This window comes from Aegilops tauschii, chromosome 7 (assembly GCF_002575655.3).
Source record: "Aegilops tauschii subsp. strangulata cultivar AL8/78 chromosome 7, Aet v6.0, whole genome shotgun sequence".
Taxonomy (NCBI): Eukaryota; Viridiplantae; Streptophyta; class Magnoliopsida; order Poales; family Poaceae; genus Aegilops; species Aegilops tauschii.
In genome coordinates this window covers 579832526-579855682 of record NC_053041.3, presented here as the reverse complement: position 1 = coordinate 579855682, position 23157 = coordinate 579832526, and the positions used below count along the sequence as shown (strand labels likewise).

General features: G+C 46.1%; 2 pseudogenes; both read right to left on the bottom strand.

Moving 5' to 3' along the window:
• The window catches only part of LOC120961856 (polyubiquitin-like), a 387099-nt pseudogene that overhangs the window by 18336 nt on the left and 345606 nt on the right, over positions 1 to 23157 (bottom strand).
• LOC141028093 (probable glucuronosyltransferase Os03g0287800) lies at positions 16339 to 17442 on the bottom strand (annotated as a pseudogene).

The window sequence follows — 23157 nt, the reverse complement described above, 5'->3', positions numbered from 1 at the left end:
GGGAGAGGTTTAGTCAACGGATATGCTACATTCAGGTCCGTGTGTACTTTACAAATATCTATGTCTCCATTTTGAACACTTTCACGAATGGAGTTGAAGCGACGCTTGATATGCCTGGTCTTCCTGTGAAACCTGGGCTCCTTCGCAAGGGCAATAGCTCCAGTGTTGTCACAGAAGAGAGTCATTGGGCCCGACGCATTGGGAATCACCCCTAGGTCGGTAATGAACTCCTTCATCCAGACTGCTTCCTGTGCTGCCTGCGAGGCTGCCATGTACTCCGCTTCACATGTAGATCCCGCCACGACGCTTTGCTTGCAACTGCACCAGCTTACTGCTCCTCCATTCAAAATATACACGTATCCGGTCTGTGACTTCGAGTCATCCAGATCTGTGTCGAAGCTAGCGTCGACGTAACCCTTTACGACGAGCTCTTCGTCACCTCCATAAACGAGAAACATATCCTTAGTCCTCTTCAGGTACTTCAGGATATTCTTGACCGTTGTCCAGTGTTCCTTGCCGGATTACTTTGGTACCTTCCTACCAAACTTACGGCAAGGTTTACATCAGGTCTGGTACACAGCATGGCATACATAATAGACCCTATGGCCGAGGCATAGGGGATGACACTCATCTCTTCTATATCTTCTGCCGTGGTCGGGCATTGAGCCGTGCTCAATTGCACACCTTGCAATACAGGCAAAAACCCCTTCTTGGACTGATCCATACTGAACTTCTTTAATATCTTGTCAAGGTATGTACTCTGTGAAAGACCAATGAGGGGTCTTGATCTATCTCTATAGATCTTGATGCCTAATATATAAGCAGCTTCTCCAAGGTCCTTCATTGAAAAACACTTATTCAAATAGGCCTTTATACTTTCCAAGAATTCTATATCATTTCCCATCAATAATATGTCATCCACATATAATATGAGAAATGCTACAGAGCTCCCACTCACTTTTTTGTAAACACAGGCTTCTCCATAAGTCTGTGTAAACCCAAACGCTTTGATCATCTCATCAAAGCGAATGTTCCAACTCCGAGATGCTTGCACCAGCCCATAGATTGAGCGCTGGAGCTTGCATACTTTGTTAGCATTCTTAGGATCGACAAAACCTTCCGGCTGCATCATATACAACTCTTCCTTAAAGGAAGCCGTTAAGGAATGCCGTTTTGACGTCCATCTGCCATATCTCATAATCATAGTATGCGGCAATTGCTAACATGATTCGGACGGACTTCAGCTTCGCTACGGGTGAGAAAGTCTCATCGTAGTCAACCCCTTGAACTTGTCGATAACCCTTAGCGACAAGTCGAGCTTTGTAGATGGTCACATTACCATCCGCGTCCGTCTTCTTCTTAAAGATCCATTTGTTTTCTATGGCTCGCCGCTCATCGGGCAAGTCAGTCAAAGTCCATACTTTGTTTTCATACATGGATTCTATCTCGGATTTCATGGCTTCTAGCCATTTGTCGGAATCCGGGCCCGCCATTGCTTCTTCATAGTTCGAAGGTTCACCGTTGTCTAACAACATGATTTCCAGGACAGGGTTGCCGTACCACTCTGGTGCGGAACGTGTCCTTGTGGACCTACGAAGTTCAGTAACTTGATCCGAAGCTTCATGATCATCATCATTAACTTCCTCCCCAGTCGGTGTAGGCACCACAGGAACATTTTCCCGTGCTGCGCTACTTTCCGGTTCGGAAGGGGTGACTATCACCTCATCAAGTTCCACTTTCCTCCCACTCAATTCTTTCGAGAGAAACTCCTTCTCCAGAAAGGACCCGTTCTTAGCAACGAAGATCTTGCCTTCGGATCTGAGGTAGAAGGTATACCCAATAGTTTTCTTAGGGTATCCTATGAAGACGCATTTTTCCGATTTGGGTTCGAGCTTTTTAGGTTGAAGTTTCTTGACATAAGCATCGCATCCCCAAACTTTTAGAAACGACAGTTTAGGTTTCTTCCCAAACCATAATTCATACGGTGTCGTCTCAACGGATTTCGACGGAGCCCTATTTAAAGTGAATGCGGCAGTCTCTAAAGCATAACCCCAAAATGAGAGTGGTAAATCGGTAAGAGACATCATAGATCGCACCACATCCAATAGAGTGCGATTACGACGTTCGGAAACACCATTTCTCTGAGGTGTTCCAGGCGGCGTGAGTTGTGAAACTATTCCATATTTCCTTAAGTGTGTACCAAATTCGTGACTTAAATATTCTCCACCACGATCTGATCGTAAGAATTTTATTTTCCTGTCACGTTGATTCTCAACTTCACTCTGAAATTCCTTAAACTTTTCAAAGGTTTCAGACTTGTGTTTCATTAGGTAGACATACCCATATCTACTTAAATCATCAGTGAGAGTGAGAACATAACGATATCCTCCGCGAGCCTCAACACTCATTGGACCACACACATCGGTATGTATGATTTCCAATAAGTTGGTTGCTCGCTCCATTGTTCCGGAGAACGGAGTCTTGGTCATCTTACCCCGTTAAACATTTTCAAAATCCTCAAAAACCTAATAGAAAAAAAGTTACGGGGCTTTTAAGATCTGGAGAGGCAAAAAAATTCAAAAAAATTCAAACTGTGGTCAAACAATGGTCAAACTAATTATTCTAGAATATTAGTGTTACTAAATAATTATTTCAGTTTTTTTGAATTTTGGTCAAATCTGGTCAAACTGTGGTCAAACAGTGGTCAAACAATGGTCAAACTAATTATTCCAGAAATATTAGTGTTACTAAATAATTATTGTTTTTTAAAACAATAGTTTCAAACTCAAACAGTGAAATGTGTCACTTCATGCTCAAGCTAAATTCTTGAGGGTTAATAGAATTGACATCTTACTATTGTTAGGAAAACAACAAGTGCAGACTTGGAAACGAGGGAAAATAGAACCTGGAAATTAAGCGTGCTCAGGCTGGAGTAGTGAGAGGATGGGTGACCGTCCGGGAAGTTAGATGATTTGGAATGATGAGGGGTGATTAGAGATTAGAGGATAAATTGAGCAGTGATGAGGGGTGGTGATTAGAGATTAGAGGTTAAAATAATTCAGAAATTTGGAAATCAAAAAAAATTTTAAAAAAAATTCGCAAAAAAAAAATTTCAAATAAAAAATCATAAAATTTCCTTTAGTCCCGGTTGGTAACACCAACCGGGACTAAAGGTGGAGCTCCAGGCTGCGTCCACGTGGACGGCCTTTAGTCCCGGACAAAAGCCCCCTTTTCTACTAGTGGTGGAACGGCGGGGATGTCGAACCTTGTCTCCTTTCTTCTTCATCTTCTCAGGCGAGATGGCCGGTACCGTTTCTCCACCCACCAGTGCTACTGTCGTCGCTGGGGCACACCACCGCGACCCTATGGCTTCGGTGGTGGCCGGCGCCATCATTTACATGGTGATGGACGGCGCCATGAAACTGCTGCAGAACACCACACTCCGGCGATTGCATGTGCCAACGGAGCAGAAATGCTGCCTCTGGATGATGGTCTCGGTGCGCCACAAATGAACATTGAGATGGGCGTGCCAGAGCTTGCACTCGTCATTGCATCCACACCATGGAGGTGCCGCGTACACGGATATGGCCCATGCCCTGCTCGCTCCACCGGCACACTCCTGCCGTCACCCACGCCGACAAAGGAGGAAGAACGGCATATCGTCATCGACATACCTGCTCGCGGCTACAACACGGCTCTGACGTGCGTCACCAGCGCCGGGGACGACAACCTCATCTTCATCCCGACTCCAACTGGTGCCGGACCAGGACGCGACATGGGCGCCGCGAGACCAAGCGCGGTCATCATCGCCGGAGCAAGCGGCAGCACTGGACCAGCGGGACTAGGCGGCGCCCCATGGGCAAATTTTGGTTGGAACCATGGCAAATTTTGAATTGATGGCATGGCAAAAGTTGTAAGATTTTTTCCATGACAAGTTTTTATATTGGCGTCATGACAAAAAGGTTTTTGCCATGACTACATTTGCCATCTTATGTAGTATGAATTTCCCATGCCCCGTAAACTACAATTGCCATGCCTCATAATAAATAAATTTGCCATGTATGAAGTATGAATTTGACGTGGTTCAAATACAAAAATGCCATGATGAGGAAGATTTGTTTGCCATGGTTAAGAAAGTTGCCATGGAAAAAATGTCATGACCAATGGGTGCATGTAAAAAAGGAACAAATTATGAACAGACAATTGCCATGGCGAGTTCATTAAAAAATTGCCATGGTATTTTAATTAAAACTAGCAGTGTAGCCCGCGCATTTGCGCGGCTAGATTTTACTCTTTGGATTTTGTTTGAGTTGCACACTTAGGCATTTTGACATATCAATTATGACGTATTTGAGATATTGATATACCATTATGTACATGTTAAAACATTTACAATTTTTAACATTATGATCCATCCCTTTGTTAGAAGAGAAACGTTTACTCTTATTTGTCGATTAGAACATATCAGGGAGAGATTGTTGTGTTGCTTGAAAATATCGCATGAATTTTATTAGGATATTATAAGGACTAAAGTTGGGCATGGCAACTTGCCACAATGGGCCAAGCCTAAATCTCAAATAGTTGGGCCAAGCTCTTGGACTGTAGAAATTATATAAGCACTTATAGTTAGTAGTAAATCTTGTGTTCTCTTTGTTAACCTGTCACCATTGTTCATATTGTAGTTGCGACCAGGATTAACAATGGCTACCAATATTCGGGAGACCCCTTTCCTGAGCCCATAGGTGTTTCCATGGGTTTTGGTGTAACCGGTTTGTCAGGAAATATATGTATCTATATTTTTCCACCACGGCGTACATATCGTGTTAGTGCTCTTCATCCTGCTTCTATCTGTCTTGCCGTGATTCAGGCGGATTCAAACGCTTGAAGAGCATATCTAGCAAAACAAATACAATAGCCTCGGCAGGAAAAAAATATCAAAATAGTTACTACTACATTGTTTCTTCATCTCTCCATGAAAAGGAATCCCCTCTCACCGTGAAATAGAAACCATGAAGGAATCTTACGCCATGCTCTTCCTCTCTCTCTGTGAATAAAAACCATGAAGCAATCTTACGCCATGGAAGCTCTATTGCCTCTCTTCCTCCCATAGAAAAAAAATTCCATGTATCTCTCAATTTGGAGCAAGCGAGTTGCGGTATGGATCCAATCGATGTGTTGATGGAGCTTGTGGCATGGTTTTTTCTCCCATGCATTACTTAATTGATATTTTAATTGTGTAATGTGCGTACATCATCATGCCTCTGAATGCTTCAAGGCATTCTCATCAACTGTAACTCAATTGATACCTATGAATCAAGTCATGCTATGTAAGGCTACACATCTTTGTCAATGCATGCCCACCATTCTCCGGAGAACATGCCCGACTCCTCAAGCTTAGATAGCACATTATTGAACCCATGAATCTTTTATCTCATTTAAAATCTCTTTTTATTTTTGGTGAGTCATATATCTTTTTTCCTTCATTTTTTTCTTCTATTTTGTAGTTTTACATTATTGTTTTAACAAAAATTGTGCAATAGTTCGTTTAAACCTTTTTTATTAATGCATTCATCAAATATGTTACTGAAACCATGCATCGTTTACCTCATTCAAAATAGCATATTATTTCGGTCATCCATGTATCTTTTTTCATCATCCAGTTCTCCTTTTTGTCTCTATTGTATTACTTTATTGTTCTGCAGACTTTTATGGGAAAATACAATAGAAAGAAATACAACAATTCATTGAATAATGTTTTTTTTTGTTTTCGGGTTGCCTACCACATACACCATATGGTAATTCAGTTAGTATTTGTAATGCATTCATCAAATATTTGTGTGCTTTTGCACTGGTTTATATTGTCTTGGTACAAACATAATGTTCAATTATATACTTCAGATGGTTCGGTGCTACAATGTTTTTAGAAAATGTTCCCTTAATTAGTCTGGCCATAGCTTGTCTTTTTGGTCGTCAGCGTTGTTTGGGCCATTTCATGAGTCCCTATATAGTATAGTTAATTATCAGCATTCAAGTGATCTAGCATATTTTGGTAGACGCATTGTCTAATTGCATGGCTTATGTATATTCAAATTGCTAATGTTTTTCCTTTTATTTTTATTTCAATTTTATGTCACAATTAGATTTCATATTTTTTATGTACCTAATAAGAGTTTATTCCCATCAATTCTTGAAGCTCCATGATTCTACCCATTTGAAAGCTCAATGTGATTTATGCGTCTGGCGATGTTTGTAACATGTGTGTCTGTTGAAAAAAATATGAATTTAAAATACACATCTATTATTTTTCTCAGTATAAAATTTGATATATTTTCCATTGTAAAATTTGTCAAATATTAAATTTAAATGGCTGCTAGCCAAGTCGGTCACATGACCAATACCAAGCAAAATTTCTAGGCTACGTGCCCAACGTTAGAGCACGTAAGCAACCCAATTTGTTGCATGCTGCTATAAGCAATGACATCAGCACATGCATTAAAATACTTACTTTTTAAGGGATATGTAAATACTTGCTTGCTTGTGTACGGGTTGCACTCTCCTATTTTATTTATGGGAAACGTTTCCAGCCGGGGCACCGGCCGAACCGTTACGCCGGTCTCACGCAAGCCGCGGGATGGATCGCAATCATGCGGCTAGAAACAGCTCACCCCTTTCCTTATCTGCAACACATCTCCGTCTTCCTTCTCCATCGCTCGCCTCCTCCGCCATAGCACCAGGCAGCTCCGAGCACTCCTCCCTTCACACCCCACAGCTGCACCTCCTTCATGGGGAGTGCTGCTCCCATGCGCCATGGCCTGCGAGCTCAAGGTCAGGGCGGCCATGGCTTACGAGCTCGGGGCGGACTGCGACTGGGGCTCCAACAAGCTGCTATGGACTGTATCGGGGCGCCGCGACAGAGGTGCTGGGACCGCGCCGGGGGAACCATGCCGAGCCGTGCCGACGAGCCTCCATGGATGACCACGGTGAAGGTTGCGTCGCCAACGAGCGGACAACGATGCTGGAGCCATCATTTTGTTTTGCTTCAACTGGCGAAATCCATAGCTGGAACCACAACTGTTTTTTGCTGCAACCGATAAGCGAGTTGGAAACACAGCTGGTTTTTGCTACAACTATATCATTTTGTTGCTACATCCGGCGTCTCTATTTGCTACAATCTTTCGGCGGTGTAGTTTGGCCGATGACGACAAACAACTGCAACTGGGAGATCAGAAAACTTGCAACCCACGCCGCGAAAAGGTACGACCGGCAACAAAAAAAGCTACAACTATCGGACTGACGTGTTGCAACCAACGACGGCAAACTTGTGGCCGGCGACAGCAGATAGCTGCAACCTACGACCAGGAGCTGCAACCGGCGTCCAGTTTTGCTACAACCTGCATTTTGCCGTGCTACCATTGGCGTCGAGTTTTGCTACAACCGAAGACGCTAATGTTCACGACTTGCACGGCGACTACAACTAGCGGGCGACGGCCATGATGTTCTTTTGCTACAACCAGGGATTAGGATTGCTGGAACCGGCGCAGTGTTTTGCTGGAAGTAGCACCTAAAAATGCTTCCATCAAAGTCTTCTTTGCTGGACAAGCAATTTTTTGCTACATCCGGCATCTTTTTTTTTTTTTGCTACATCCGGCATCGTTTTTTGCTGGAACCAGTCGACTGCCCGCTACGGCTGAGCTTCAACCACCGACGGCTGGAGGTGGAAGAAGATGGAAAAACGCTGTAGTTTTGCTACATGCTTCAACCGGCATAGATTTTTGTTACAACCGGCATAGCATTTTGCTACGACCGGCGGCACGTTTTGCTACAACACATAACTTTTCTCTGGTTGCAATGTCAGGTTGGAGCTTTCTTTCTTAACGATTGAAACTTTTTCATACACGGTTGAAGCTTTTGTGTAAACGATTGAAACTTTTTTTTGTTTTGAGCAGCCCTTGGGTAAAGCTCTCTCTATCATCTGGTTGAAACTTTTTTCATCTAAGGTTGAAGCATTTTGCGTCAGCGGTTGTATCTCCTCGTGAATCGCAGTGCCAGTTGAAGCTTTTTCATCTAGGGCTTGAAGCTTTTCCATCCAGGGGTTGAAGCTTTTTTAACAACGTTTGCAACACAGAGGGTGTGCGATGGTTCAAGCCTTGCCTCGGTTCAGACGTGAGCTCGCCTTCGAGGGCGCGCGTCCGGTGATCTTCGCCGCCGCAGCTCCGACCGTCGCAGCAGAGTTGCGACCATCGCCGGGGGAGCTGCAACCGGCGCACATGCTGTTGCATGCGCCGAGCCAGCATGAAACACAGGTGGCCACCGGCGGCGAGGGCGGCAACCGGCGGCGAGGGCGGCAACCGGTGGCGAGGGCGGTGACCGGCGCCGAGGGCGGCCAAGCCCGGTGGTGCTTCGAGTGTGGGTGCCTCGCTCATCTATGGCGGCTAGATGTGTACACCAGCGGAGGAAGAGATGAAGCTGCGTTTGACTTTGGTGAGGATTAGATCTGACGGTTAATACAGAGGTAAATCGGGCGGCTGCGGTGCGACCGGCCGAATCGTTCGGCCGGCGCACCGGCCCTTTATTTATTTTCTTTTATGGTAACATGACTGCTGGGCTATTTGTAGCACTGTACTTTTATGGTAGAAAAATGTTGGCGCATACTTTTTTCTGTTAATTGATGTCATCACAGCCTCTCAATAAGCTGTGACCGGCTGGAGTAGGATTAGCTTTGTGGTGCTTGAATCGGATACGGTAGCTCTTCTTTTTCAGAATATCTTTTTCTTTTTCTTTTTGAAGAGAATATCCTTTCCTTTCTTAATAAAGAAATACTGTTTGACTCTTTTTTAAGTCTTATTTGAGGTATTTGCCCGATTGAAACCTTTTTATTACCAATAACGTGCCCATGGGACCTGGTGGGTCTCCTCATACATACAGTAGACCAATAGGTCATTGCCCGATTGGATTTTTTTTCCTTACGAATAACGTGGGCCTGGCCGTGTAAGAGTTTCTATTTGTCAAATCTCAGCCGTTAAATATCTTAACTTTGTTTAGATAGATCTTAACCATTCGTTTTCTATTGTTTTAAGTATATAATAGATAGATAGGTAGATAGATTCTATTGTTTGTATGAGAAAATTGCCGTGTGTGAAAAAATAACAAATGATGAACAAAGAATTGCCATGACAGATTCATAGTAAACGATTTTCCATGGGCGTTAAAAATTAAATTTGCCATGTATGATAAAGTAAAATTGCCATGGCAGAAATGAAGGTAAACTTGCTAAATGGAAAAAAGTAAATTTTGCCATGTTTGAAAAGCAATGAATCATGGTAAAAAAAAGTTAAATTGCCATGTATACAGTAGAGTTGCCATATTGTCCAGAAAGAGTAAATTTGTCGTGGCAATTTTTTTTTTTGGCATGGTCCATGAAATTAAAGTTGCCATGCTCCATTAGCTTAGTCAAATGAATTCCAAAAAAATTCTGCCATGGCAACTACTACAGAATTTTTCCATGGCAATTAAACCAGAATTTTGCCATGGCAAAAAACTCAAAGCAATTATGTCCATGAGAACTACTCGTATCAAAAAACCGCCATGTATTTTGCCATGGCAAAATGTCATGTCCATGTCAACTACTCATATAAAAAACTGCCATGTTTTCTTGCCATGTCCAATGAAGTTCACTTGTTTCCCTCCCTAAAACATGTTCTTCCTAAGCAAAAAACCGCTGCCGGAGGTTAGTGCATGGCTGCAGGGCCACCGCCCCCAGGTTTGTGTACATTAGTGAAGAAATTTACTTTGGGACAAGTTAGATTAGAAGAAATAGTATGGTAGGACCCCCCACAAGTTCATATTTTAGTTAATTTCTGTTTTCAAATTCATATGTTTCTGGTTAAAGTGAGATATGTTGAGATAGTAGTCTTTTCATGCTTCCTATGAAAGTATGAAGGGCCCCGCTTCGGTAGACCCCCTCACAAAACGTATAAAGGGTAATATGGACATTTAACATATCATACACAGGGGCGTACGTTCGTATTAGGCTCAATACAGTGTTATTTGCACCTTGGGCGGACCTGGCCCAATTACGTTTATTTCTTTCTTTTATTAAATTAGAAGAAATTTACTTTGGGACAAGTTAGATTAGAAGAAATAGTATGGTAGGACCCCCCACAAGTTCATATTTTAGTTAATTTCTGTTTTCAAATTCATATGTTTCTGGTTAAAGTGAGATATGTTGAGATAGTAGTCTTTTCATGCTTCCTATGAAAGTATGAAGGGCCCCGCTTCGGTAGACCCCCTCACAAAACGTATAAAGGGTAATATGGGCATTTAACATATCATACACAGGGGCGTACATTCGTATTAGGCTCAATACAGTGTTATTTGCACCTTGGGCGGACCTGGCCCAATTACGTTTATTTCTTTCTTTTATTAAATTAGAAGAAATTTACTTTGGGACAAGTTAGATTAGAAGAAATAGTATGGTAGGACCCCCCACAAGTTCATATTTTAGTTAATTTCTGTTTTCAAATTCATATGTTTCTGGTTAAAGTGAGATATGTTGAGATAGTAGTCTTTTCATGCTTCCTATGAAAGTATGAAGGGCCCCGCTTCGGTAGACCCCCTCACAAAACGTATAAAGGGTAATATGGACATTTAACATATCATACACAGGGGCGTATGTTCGTATTAGGCTCAATACAGTGTTATTTGCACCTTGGGCGGACCTGGCCCAATTACGTTTATTTCTTTCTTTTATTAAACTACAAAAAGTAGCTGAGGGTTGTGGGATTCGAACCCACACGATCATCCTGTACTAGTGAAGCAGCTAACCACGGGGATAGTTTAATTGCTGTGTCATAATATCCTCCTTCTCATCTAAATATAACGCTAATAAAAAAACATGCGTTTCCTTTTTTCCAGTTTGACCTTTTTCTTTGGATTTTTTTTCATTTTTCCTTATATGTTTCTATTTTTTGTTTTCTTTCTTAATTCGTAGAACTTCTAAAATTCGTTAACTATTTCAAATTTATGATTTATTTTTTAAATGAACTCTTTCCAAATTCATGACCTTTTTTAAAATTCATGATTTTTTTAGTATGTGGTTTTATTTCAATTTCATGAACTTTTTTTTGTTTGCAATTTTATTTCAAATTTGTAATTTTTTAAGTTCATCAGCACATGGAACTTTTTTCAGTGATTTCGTGCTTGCAACCAAATACACCGTGTACAACTGGCTACGTTTGGGTAGGCCGGAAGGGCAAGTCTCGAACAATTTTTTTTTCACCTCCTCCGAACGCTTCCAATTTTTTCCCACCCCTTGGCATCAACATGGCCATCATGCAGGCCAAGTTTCGTTGGTTTTTGATATTTTATGCATTTTCTATGTTTTCCCATTGAAAAAACCCTAAAACATAGGTCGTACGTGACACATCGTGCGTTCGGTGTCCGAATTTATTCAAATTTTACGTGGGGTACAACCCTGGGCATGCCCGACCACTGGCAAAAATTGGTCTCATTTCATGCTTGCAGCCAAACACACCGTGTACAACCTGGTACGTTCGGGAAGGGCAAGTCTCGAACCACTTTTATTTTCACCTCCTCTGAAAAGCACCCAAAATTTTTCCACACCTTGGCATCACCATGGCCAGCATGCATGACGGGTTTCATGCTTGCAACCAAACACACTGTGTCAGTGGCAGAGCCATGATTTAAACTCTTTGTAGTCAATACAAATTGTGTACTCAAATACACGTATTTGTAATATTTTCTAAATTTGTATTGCGTAACTCTTGCTTGTATTACCAAAGACCTGTGTAGTCAACTGACTACACTGCCTCTAAGCTGGCTTCGCCACTGCACCGTGTACAACTTGGTACGTTCGGGTAGGCTGGAAGGGCAAGCCTCTGAACCATTTTACGAATAGCTAACGTGCACAGGCTTTGGTTTTGAGAACCTTCTGGAAGGTTCCTAGCCGTTTTTTGGGAATGTTTCAAAAGGATCCTGAATCGGTTTTCTTACTATTTTTTCTTCTCGTGTTTTATTTCTGTTTTTCATTGTTCTTATTTTTCTTTTTTCTTTTTTCTTTTCTTGTTCCTTTTTACTCTTTTCTTTTTCACATTTTTTTCATTTTTTCACAATTTGTTTTTCACAAATTCAGTAAAAGTTCTCGTTGAAAAAGATAAATAAAATATGTTTATTTTTATCATGTTTGAGAAAATATGTTTCTTGATAACAGGTGTGTGTGCGTGTGTATACTGTAGGCATTGTAAACGAACACAGGTTTTCTTCCATCGATACAGTAGTTGACCCTTATACATTTCTTGCTTTTAAATATCACGGCAGCGTAGTCGGATGGCAAGCAGTGTAATCAGGACGATGAGGTTACTAAATTTGTTCGCAAATTCAGAAAATATTCTTGATTTTAATAGTTGTTCGCAAATTCAATAAATGTTTGGGGAATTTCAAAAAAAGAGTTCACACCTTGAAACAATTATTTGTAATTTTGAAAAATGTTCGTGTTTTCAGTTTATTTCCTGTTTTTCAGAAAATGTTCTCCTTTTCAATGCTTTTCCTTTGTAAAACAAATGGTTGAGATTCCCAAGAATCGCATTTTCACAAAATGTTTTAGTTTTTAAAACCTCAAAATTGTAAATGCTCGCCTTTTCCAAAAAATTGTAAGCAATTTTAAAAAACGTTATCAGTTGCAATTTTTTTCTTTTATGATTCCCAAAAAAGTTCACATTTTCACAAATTGTTGTAGTTCTTTTAAAAATATCACACATTTCTAAATGACTGTGTTTCTAAAAATATTTATGTTTTCCAATAAGAAAATGAGGTCCGAAATTAAAGAAAATATGTCGCGGCTTATGGTTCATATAGATTGGACTATCTCTTTGGACACTAAATCTTAGTTAGTATAGTGGCTCGTGACGTGGTTGGCTGATGCTATGTCCCTGGTTTGATTTGATATCTATTGGACACTTTGGTACATCTTAATTTTGCAAACTCATGTTTTAAAATTTGCTGCGACCTTTAGTTTCTTAATGGTTCGCGCTGGAAATATAACATTGTTGATTGGTAGTCACAGTGGCTAGCACAGCACGCACGTAAACTGCAAATTGCAGGTTGGACCCTCATTGCCATCCTTTTTTTCTCCCAGTGCCGCGACATTTAATTTCTTTTTATTTAAGATTAGCGCTGGAAATCTAACACAACAGATTAGTAGTCAAAGTGGCTAGTATAGAACGCACATGGACCTGAAGATGCTGGTTCTATTCCCATCGTCGTCATTTTTTCTGTCGATTTTTCTCCCAGCGAACGCGCTGCGCACGCAAATGGGCCAGCCCAGGTGAGCCGCCCATGCACAAAACGACTACTTCTCGCCTCTACGAGCCCCTCGACGTATTTTGAAGAAAAGATCATCCTACTCTTTATTATGAAAAGGTATGGAGTAATCTGAGCCATCGATGTGTTTAAGGGGGTCTACCGAAGCAGAAGTGAAGTATGAATGGAGCTTCCAGTTAGTACTACACATGCTTCTACTATCAAGATAATTTTTTTTTGCGGGTCTACTATCAAGATAAATTGCTTCTACAGTTCCACATTTTTTGGTTAATTAGACATGTAGGTAGTAGAAACATGCATTTCCTTATGTTGGTCGGAACCTTAGTTAATTATTTCTTCAAATTAAAGCGTCCGACTGGGGCGTGACGAGTATTGAAGTTGAATCATATCGCCCAGCAGTTAAGACTTTGGAGTTAGAACACGGACGCACACTTAGCGGCCGCCTTCAAAAACCCTAGCTTTCTGCCTTCCACCGGCGCCGGCACCGGTCCATCCCGTCTCCGGTGGCCCTATGGCCATGGAGGCGGAGTGGATCTCGGCCCTTGCCGGTGGGAGGGCTTCGTTTTTAGATCTTTTTTCGAGCTTTGTTAGGTCTTCCGCTATGTGCTTGTTACTAAATTTCTGAAAAGCAGGCCACGTATACACTAATGCCAAGTGAAAACGTTTTGGCACCGCTCCCACAACGTGCATAGTTTGGCATTCATGGAAAGACGGGCCCACATGTATATAAAAACCAGTTGACCCAACACATGCAGCACACTGAGCGGAGTAGAGTTGTTGCCTTGTGCGCCAGAACAGCGAGATACACATTTTTTATTGCCTCAGGCTAATTTGGCACCGGAGCAAGTTCGTGCTTCGATGCCTGAAATTTTTTCTTCGGCACCGGTCAGGCAATGTAGGGCATCGATGCCAAATACCCCAAAAATGAATTTGGCACCCATTTTGGCCTACATAGTGGAGGGCCTTAGGGCTTGTGTCCAGCTCAGGAAGGCAAGACAGTGGCGGCTCCCTGAAGATGGAATAAAGGTCTCCCCGCCTAGCCCCCGTTCCGGTTATGCGTCTTGCATCATTGGTGGGCGTGTGGAGTTGTGTCTCCCGCGGATCTGTCTTTGGTGGATTTGCTCGGATCTGTTCGTCGTTCGTCTTCGTTCGTGTGTTTTCAGGTTGGATCCTTATGATCTACACTCTTCATACGCGGCGGTTGCTGTTCTGGTGCGTTGGTTCTACGGGGCCTTAGCACGGCGACTTCCCGACTGTCTACTACAACAAGGTTTGCCCGGCTCCGGCGAGGAAGGGGCGATGACAGCGGCGCGCCTTCGGCTCGCTTCAGTGTTTGTAGTGGTCGCTAGGCGGTCTACGGATCTGGATGTTATTTTTATTATTTTTAGTGTTCGTTGTATTACCATGATTGAAGATGAATAGATTGGAAGTTTTTTCTGCAAAAAAAAATCATTTCTTCAAATTAAGAGGAGTCCTATTGACTAGCACGTTTCCATGTTTCCTCCCCACGGGGCTTCTAAAGTATACTCTCATATGCTTCTTCTGTCCCATAGATTGCTTCCAATACTTTAGACTTCTTTTACAACAAACAAGGGGATTAGTTTCATTGTATTGATATCATCATTGTAATATGAAATACAATACTATATTTGTTTCTTTGGTCTACATTTTTGCTTCCATAGAATACTCCCATTTTTTCATTAGCGGCTAATGTACTTTGCTTTATATGTTTTCAGTTTACGCACGGTAATGAAGCAAGGTGATCTTTTGAATGGGGATGGGACTGCACACAGCAGGCAGGAAGTGTACGTGCTATGTACTGTACAAAGCAACTACAGTAGATTGCTAGTAAACCAAAATCTGCAAGCATAACACATTGAAGCATATATGAGAAATAAAGGAAGCACATGACATGAGTCATGACGATGCTTTTGTGAAAAAAATAATATGAATTACTAAGCATGGTTTGTAGCGTGGGAAGCATGACTTTCATATGCTGGAAGCAAAATGAGCACATTTCTATTTCCTGGAATCACATCCCTACTGTTCTTGAACCATGTGTTATGCATACTCATGTTAATGGTCTTTTTTGATTAAAAGGGTGCCTTATTTGCTTAGTAGTGATTTTTCTGGTCAATGAAAGTTAGATTTTGATGTTTTTGAAGGAATTTTTTTTTTCATTACATAAGAATCAAATTTCTATTACCATAGCAAGTTCAACTCGCCGTCACTGTTAGATGGAAGCAAGCATAACTCACCCTGAAGCCAAATTCGTTGACGCAAATTAAACAAAGCATTACCTTAGAAGGAAAATGTATGTTGCCGAAGAAAACTCCAGTCACATTTTCTTTTTGAAAAATCCAGCAAATTGCTGGCTTGATTCAGATTTAGCAGAAAGCAGCGGAAGAACAACATGATGAAGATCCGAAGATCAAAGAAAAATAAAATAGCAACCCTATTAGCTGCAGAAAGAACGACACTACAGCCATAAGGTGGAACGCCATCCACCCACGACAAGGCAACGCAGCTCCGACAACGACAGAGAACTACGAAGAACTAGGCAAGGTTGACGTCGCGGAAGATCGCCGAACAGACCACCTGTCGCGCGTCATCGCACACCATCCGGGGCCTCAGCGACGTAGCTTCAACTTCACAACAACAAAACGGCCGAGGCAATCCCACGGATACGCCGGAGAAGAACCGACTACCACGAGCAATGCCACGCCTCCGACCTCACTCACACTCCCCATCGTTGCCACAGAAGCCACCGTGCACGTCCAGCCCGTAGGAAGCACCCATGGGATCCAGATCTTCAAGACGGTGCCCTAAAGAGGGGAAACGACATTGAAGATGATACCATCGTCCAACCCTGCAGCAGGATCTTGGCTTTTGCCTGAAGATCTTGATCCAGGAGTAGAGTTTGTGTGGATTCCGACGACGCCTCGAAGAAGGATAACGACGCCCACGATCGCCGCCGGCCGACGAGAACCAGCTAGGCTTTCACCCGGAGCAACCACTCCCACGCAGCCGGCCGAGGCCGACAAGTACCTCCACTGGACCGTGCACCCCGAGCGCAGCGAGCACGCCAACGCTGCGCAGGGCCACCACCTTGCTCGTCGTCGGAATTTCAGAAGCCTGATCAGGCCTTGCACCCCGCGTATCCACCATGGCCAGAGCCTCCCTGCTCCAGCAAGTCCGGGCACCAACAACCACCGGCGGTGTCCCTCCCTGGCCACCAGCCCAAGACCGGCACACCCTCAGCCCCTCCAACCCCAGCCACCTCCTCAAGACCGCCTGGACTCCACAGCAGCAGATCGGGGCGGAGAAACTGTCCATCATGCGGTGCAAGGCCAGATCCGAGTATTTAACCAAAAACTACCACAATTCACGAAAACGTGACAGAAAACTACCACTTTACGATTTTGTCCCGAAAACTACCACTTTTTATTAATCCGTGGCAAAAAACTACCAAGTGTGAAAACTGCTCGCTTTGCCTGGGTTAAACCCGAATCTGACTGCCCGACCCCACACATAAGCGGGCTAAAAATGCAATCGGGTCCCTAGTTTTTCTTCAAAAAAGCAATCCAGTCCCTCACCATGTCCGCCACCACGTCGTCGTCGCCGGCACGTCGGGGGCGGCCTCCATCACCAGCCACAGCAGGGGCGGCGGCACGAGCCGCAGGGTGTGCGCCATCCTGGTCAGCATCCGCCCGCTCGCCGGCCGCCGTAGGCGTCGACTCGGTCGTCGTCATGACCACCAGGAGAGGCCACGGGACACCCCCGATTCTTGCGGCCGCGTCCCTCGCCAGCAGGCTCCGGTCCATGGCTGCGCCCACGCGATCACTTGCGGCGTCTTCGCCATGTGGCTGCTCCCCACCCCGGCGGGCGCGACGGACCGCCAGTCGGAGACGGACGAGGGCGCGAAGCCCGTGAAGAAGCCCATGACGAAGCAGAGGCTGGAATACAGCAGCGCCTTCTTCCACAGCTGCGAGCCGCCGGACGCCTTCTTGGCCCTCCCGCCTGCCATGCCGACGTGGTCCATGGCGGAGCCCATGAAGCAGACCACCACCGACGCCTCCCTAGCCGCAGCAGACGACGGTCTCCCTCGCGCTCTCGAGGGACTGGATTGCTTTTTTAAAGAAAAACTAGGGACCCGATTGCATTTTTAGCCCGCTTATGTGTGGGGTCGGGCAGTCAGATTCGAGTTTAACCCAGGCAAAGCGAGCAGTTTTCTCACTTGATAGTTTTTTGCCACGGATTAATAAAAAAGTGGTAGTTTTCGGGACAAAATCGTAAAGTGGTAGTTTTCTGTCACGTTTCCGCGAATTGTGGTAGTTTTTGGTTAAATACTCGCCAGATCCAGACCTCCTGGACTCCACCAAGCAGCAGCCACAACGGCTGCAAGCCCTTGCGCCAAGGAGCACGCCCTGGCTCAGAGCCCAGATCTGGCCCCTGCGCTCATCGCTGAGCTGCAACGCCCGCATCTGGCAGCAAAGCCAGCGAGGCTTCCACGCTGGCTGGCGCCGATGCACCAAGCCACGAGCCCGACGCCACAGGGTAGCGACCTCCGCTGCCACATCGCGCCCGGGGAACCCAGGGGAATTGGTACGCAGCGGGCGAGAAAGCGAGGAAGAGGGCGCCGAGGAGCAGGAGCCCGAAGCCGAGGAAGACATGCGTGGCGTCCGCGGCCGGGTTGCCGAAGGAGCAGGCAACGACGAGCCAGCCACCCAGCACTGAGACGCGGCCGGCGTCCAGGAATAGCTGCTGCATGTGATCAACGCCGCCGCCGATCAGCGAACGTGGTTTTTTTGAACGAAGACGCTAGAAGCGTCCGACTTTAAATTAATAAAGTCACCAGGCAGCATCCACACATATTTTTAAACCTTACAAACCGAGAAAGCAACAAGTCATCGGGATCCAGGACCCGGAATAAGCTAAGATAAAGCGACAGGTAGTTTATGATCACAAAAGCGGAGCAGAAACTAAATAGCAACGCAAAAGACTCAAGCTGTCATCTCGCCTTGGCGCGCCTTCACCATAGTCATCTTGATCTGCTCCATGATCTCGTTCATGCGATCCGCGTCACGCGTCTTCCCCAACGGCGCCCAAGCCTGAAGAAAAATGTGACATTTGAAGATAATATCGGTTGGGTGAGCCGGGAACTTGTGTTCAATCGTAATTTTTGTTCCGGACCGACCATAGCGACCAAAGCAACGCCGCAACGCATCTACATACTATCCTTGCATTGGCCTCCCTTTGCGCCGAAAGTAATGTAAGCAGGTCATCGCTAGACTGGGGCTTCCAGTTTTGCTTGAAAGAATCCCTAACCGCACTCCACGCGAATCTAGCAAGCGAACACCCGAAGACCACATGATTTGCGTTTTTCCCTGAACCACAAATGGTGCAAGTTCCATCCGCCGGCGAGTTACGTTTGGCCACATTATCCGAGGTTGGTAAGCAGTTGCGGAACATTTGCCACATAAAGATCTTGATTTTAAGAGGGATACTGGCCTTCCATAGCCCCCTAGCCATGTCTAGCGCTGTGCCCTCGGTCAATTTATCATAAAGGGACTTGACCGTAAATTTCTTGGAGGAGGTAAGTTTCCACGTGATAGTGTCCGCTCCAAGACTACGATTCCGACCTACAATGTCAGCCACCAGCGCGGCCCAACTAGCAGCCTCCGCAGCCTCTAGTGTCCTAATGAAGGAGATCGCTGGCGCGTGGACTCTTAGAGCATCGGCCACCATAATGTTGGTGTCCGTGGCCAATTGTTATAGCTCTGGATGCGATTGCCACAGCGGTTCTTGGCCCCACCAACTGTCGAGCCAAAACCGTGTGGACTTGCCATCATTGACACAGAACTGAGCCCCAGGAGAGAATGCCGGCCGCACTGCTTGGATCCCATTCCAAACGGCCGAGCCGCTGGTTTTTGCCTTGAACAAATTTCCGTCCGGGAAGTATTTGGCCCGGAGGATGTCAGCCCAGAGTCCCGACTCATTTTGGGCAAGGCGCCACCACCACTTAGTGAGCAAGGCTACATTCATGAGCTTAGAGTTCGTAATACCCAAGCCACCAAATTTTTTAGGTCTACAAACCGCAGCCCATTTCACCAAGTGGTATTTGCGTTTGGTCCCGGTTCCTTCCCAAAAGAACTGAGAGCGCGGGGTATCGAGTCTAGCATGTACTCCATCCGCGAGAAGGAACATCCCCATTGTGAAGAGTCGGAGAGAGGATAGGCTCGAATTAGTGAGGATCAACCGCGCAGCCGAGGACATAAACCTGCCCCTCCAAGGGCTCACACGGTTGGCGATTTTGCCATATAGTGGCTCCCATTCAGCTATGGTAAGTTTCTTGGTCGAGATCGGAAGGCCAAGGTACTTAATCGGGAAGCCCCCAAGCTTACAATTAAGGAGGTTGGCGATCCGGGAGCCTTCATGATCAGCCATCCCAATGGTGATCACTTCGCTCTTCAGGAAATTGATCTTAAGCCCCGACAAGATCTCAAAAGCGAGCAGTAATAACTTGATCGTTGCTATACTATGGTCATCGGGCTCGAACATAAGCATCATATCATCAGCGTATTGCAGATGGGTAACCCCACTAGGGATTAGATGGGGAACGAGCCCTTTATGTGACCCGCGGCACGAGCTTTGTGAATCATGGCCGCCAAGGCATCCACAACAAAGTTGAAAATCAGTGGCGAGCTCAGGTCTCCCTGCCGGAGACCACGTTTGTTGTGGAAGAAACTGCCCATTGTGCCATTGATAGTGACAGCCGTGTGACCACTACACCGAGATGCATGATGCGGTGCACAAATCCCACCTCAAAACCCTTTTTGAGGAAGACCTCTCGCACGAACTCCCAGTTCACGTGGTCATAGGCTTTCTCGAAGTCTAACTTAAGAAGCACGCCCTGTGCCTTGGTACGTTTTAACTCGTGCACTATTTCTTGCAGCGCGATCGGTACCTCAAGGGTGTTACGGTGTTTTAGGAAGCCTGTCTGGCTAGAGCTAATCACACGTTGGGCTATCGGGGCCAAGCACGAGGCATAGGCCTTCACACATATTTTGAAAGGCACGTTGATCAGGGTGTCGGTCTAAAAAGGTTGATGTTGTCCGCCCCTTTCACCTTAGGAATCAAACTAATAGCTCCGTAATTAAGGCGAGACAAGTCAACCATGCCCAACGCAAAGCCGTTAACAATATCGTAAAACAGACGCTTAAGGCAAGGCCAAAACTTCTTGAAAAACTCGACTGGCCACCCATCTGGCCCGGGCACCGTGTCCCTTTTCATGCTGGCCAAGGCTTTGTCTATCTCTTCAGGCAGGAAAGATAGCGCAAGCCCGTCATTCTTTTCCTGAGATACCCAGTCCGCTTGATCCCACAGATCCTCATGCAAACTAAGGAGTTTTTCGTCGGCCGTCCCCAAAAGGCCTATGAAAAACTCATAGATGTGGGCCACTATTTGCTCCTGAGCCAACAGGAGACCGTGATCCGATTGGAGGCGCAAAATGGAGCATTTCCTTTTCCTCCCGTCATCATAAGCGTGGAAGTAGCCGATGTTTGTGTCTCCTTTCGTTACCCACTTGACTCCGCCTCTACATCGCCAATATTCCTCCTCAGCACGCAGAATTGCGATGACTTGGTTTTCCAAGGCATACCTATGAGCCCACTCTCCTTCCGAAAAAGGTCGTCGGTCTGCCTCCGCATCCAGCAAAGAAATTTCATCCACAATTCTAGCGCGCTCCCTCTTGGACTCACTACCGTGGTTAGCTCCCCACCCTCGAAGGAAAGCACGTAGCTTGCACGCTGCCGTGTTCCAACAATCTGCTGGCCCGCGTTGCGGCCCCAGTTGGGCGTAAATCAACCCCCATCGATCTACCACCATTTGAGCAAAACCCTCCAATTCGAACCACGCTGTTTCGAAGTAGAATCTAGGGCTACGATGGATGGAATCCTCCCCTGAGGAAAAGATCAATGGAACATGGTCCGAGCCGATGCACCTTTCGGCAACGAGCGAGCACAGGGGGAAAAGAACCTCCCACTCGGGCGTAAACACAACTTGGTCCAGCACGCTACGGACCGGTTCGCGAGTGTTTGTTAGTCCAAGTGTATCTGGCTCCGGTCTGCGCCGCTTCACGCAGTGCCGCCGCCGCAATGGCGTTATTGAACAAGGACACCCTAGTCCAGTCAATATTAGCATTATTCTTGTCCACCCCCAAGCGGATCAAGTTAAAATCCACCAACAACCACAGGCAGGTTGCTAGCCAGTTTGGCCCCTACCAAATTTGTCAGTTCAAGTAGGAAAGCAGCCGATCCGGAGTGATCAGCTGGCCCATAGACACACGCGATAACCCACGACAAACCTAAGACACGGTGTTTAACGGTAGCGGACAGAAAAAATACACCAACCTCCCATTGCATTACATCACACACATCACGATTACATCCCATCAAAATACCACCAGAGTGACCCACGGAGGGCACCCAATGCCAATCAAAACGCTGCAGGGGATCGTAAGCGAGAAGCTCTCTGAAAGAAAAATCCGTTTTAATCGTTTCCTGGAGCGCTACCACATCAATACGTTCTTTGGCCATGTACTCCTTAAGTTGAGTATGACGGCCGCCGTGGCCACAACCACGGATGTTCCAGAACATGTAACGCATCTAAATGATTCTGTTACGGAGGCGCACTCCTTTGGAGGTCACCGCCTTCGCCACTCTCTTCCTAGACAGAACCCGGCTGGAAGAAGGAAGGACACCAGCTTCCCTAGCTTGTGTCTCTTTGACGGGCACGCCCTCGTCCCCAGCCTCTACTAGTACGATGGCCAACGCGTTCCTATCAGCACAGCGCGCAGCTGCCGTGGCAAGCGCGGCTTGCACCTCTTCCCGAGCGCGCACGAGCGAGATAATATCACTGTGAGGGGCATTGATCGCCACTCCGCTATCGTCTAAAATACTCGCAAGATGTTCGTCCGAGAAAGCGTTCAGAATACGAAAAGAGGCAAGGGGTTACCTGTGGATTCCATGTTCTTGTCTGCGAGGCGAAGCTTGGCACTCTCCATGGATGACAGTTCCCCGAGCTTGGCCTTGGCCCGAACGCTTGGAGCCCTCTGCACCACCGGAGTCACCTTGGAGCGCCTGGCCTTGCTGCCCACTCCAGTCATCCCCAGCGCCGCCCCCAAATCACCGCCGAGCTCAGTCATCGCCACCGCCGCCACAGGCATCGCCTGCTTGTTGGCCGGCTTCCTCCCCACCGTCTTCTTGGGCTGGCGACCTGAGCCACTGGATCCACGCCACGGAGCAAGCGTCAGGTTGCAGCCTTCGTCCAGCACACAGCCGGAGTCCGTCCCCAAAGCCACGAGAGGGGAGGAAGGGGGATGAGCGACAGAGGCGGCCCCAACCACCCTGTGCTGAGCAACCAACTCCGGGATCAGGGCCGAGATGTTGGACCCGTATTCGTTGAAGGACAGCTCGAGGGACCGGGCCAGCGGTGGCACACTCACCGCTGTGTCCTGAGTCGCCACCCCAATGGCCCCAGCATCAGCGACAGCGCGCCCAACTTGTCCCAGGTTTCTGTATCGATGGACATGTCCTGAAAACTATCATCTTGGTCCTCCCCAATATCAAGCATCTTGGTGTCCTGGTCGGCAGTAGCACTAGGGGCACCCTCGACACCCTGCTGTTCGTTGCCGGGTTCGGCCCTGCCCGGCTTGGAGTTGCCCAGTGGCCGCGAACCCTTAGACAGGTCAGAATCCTTGGGCGGAGGATTGGAGGGCCCGGAGCCGAGCACCGCCGTCTCTCCACCCCGTTTGGGAAG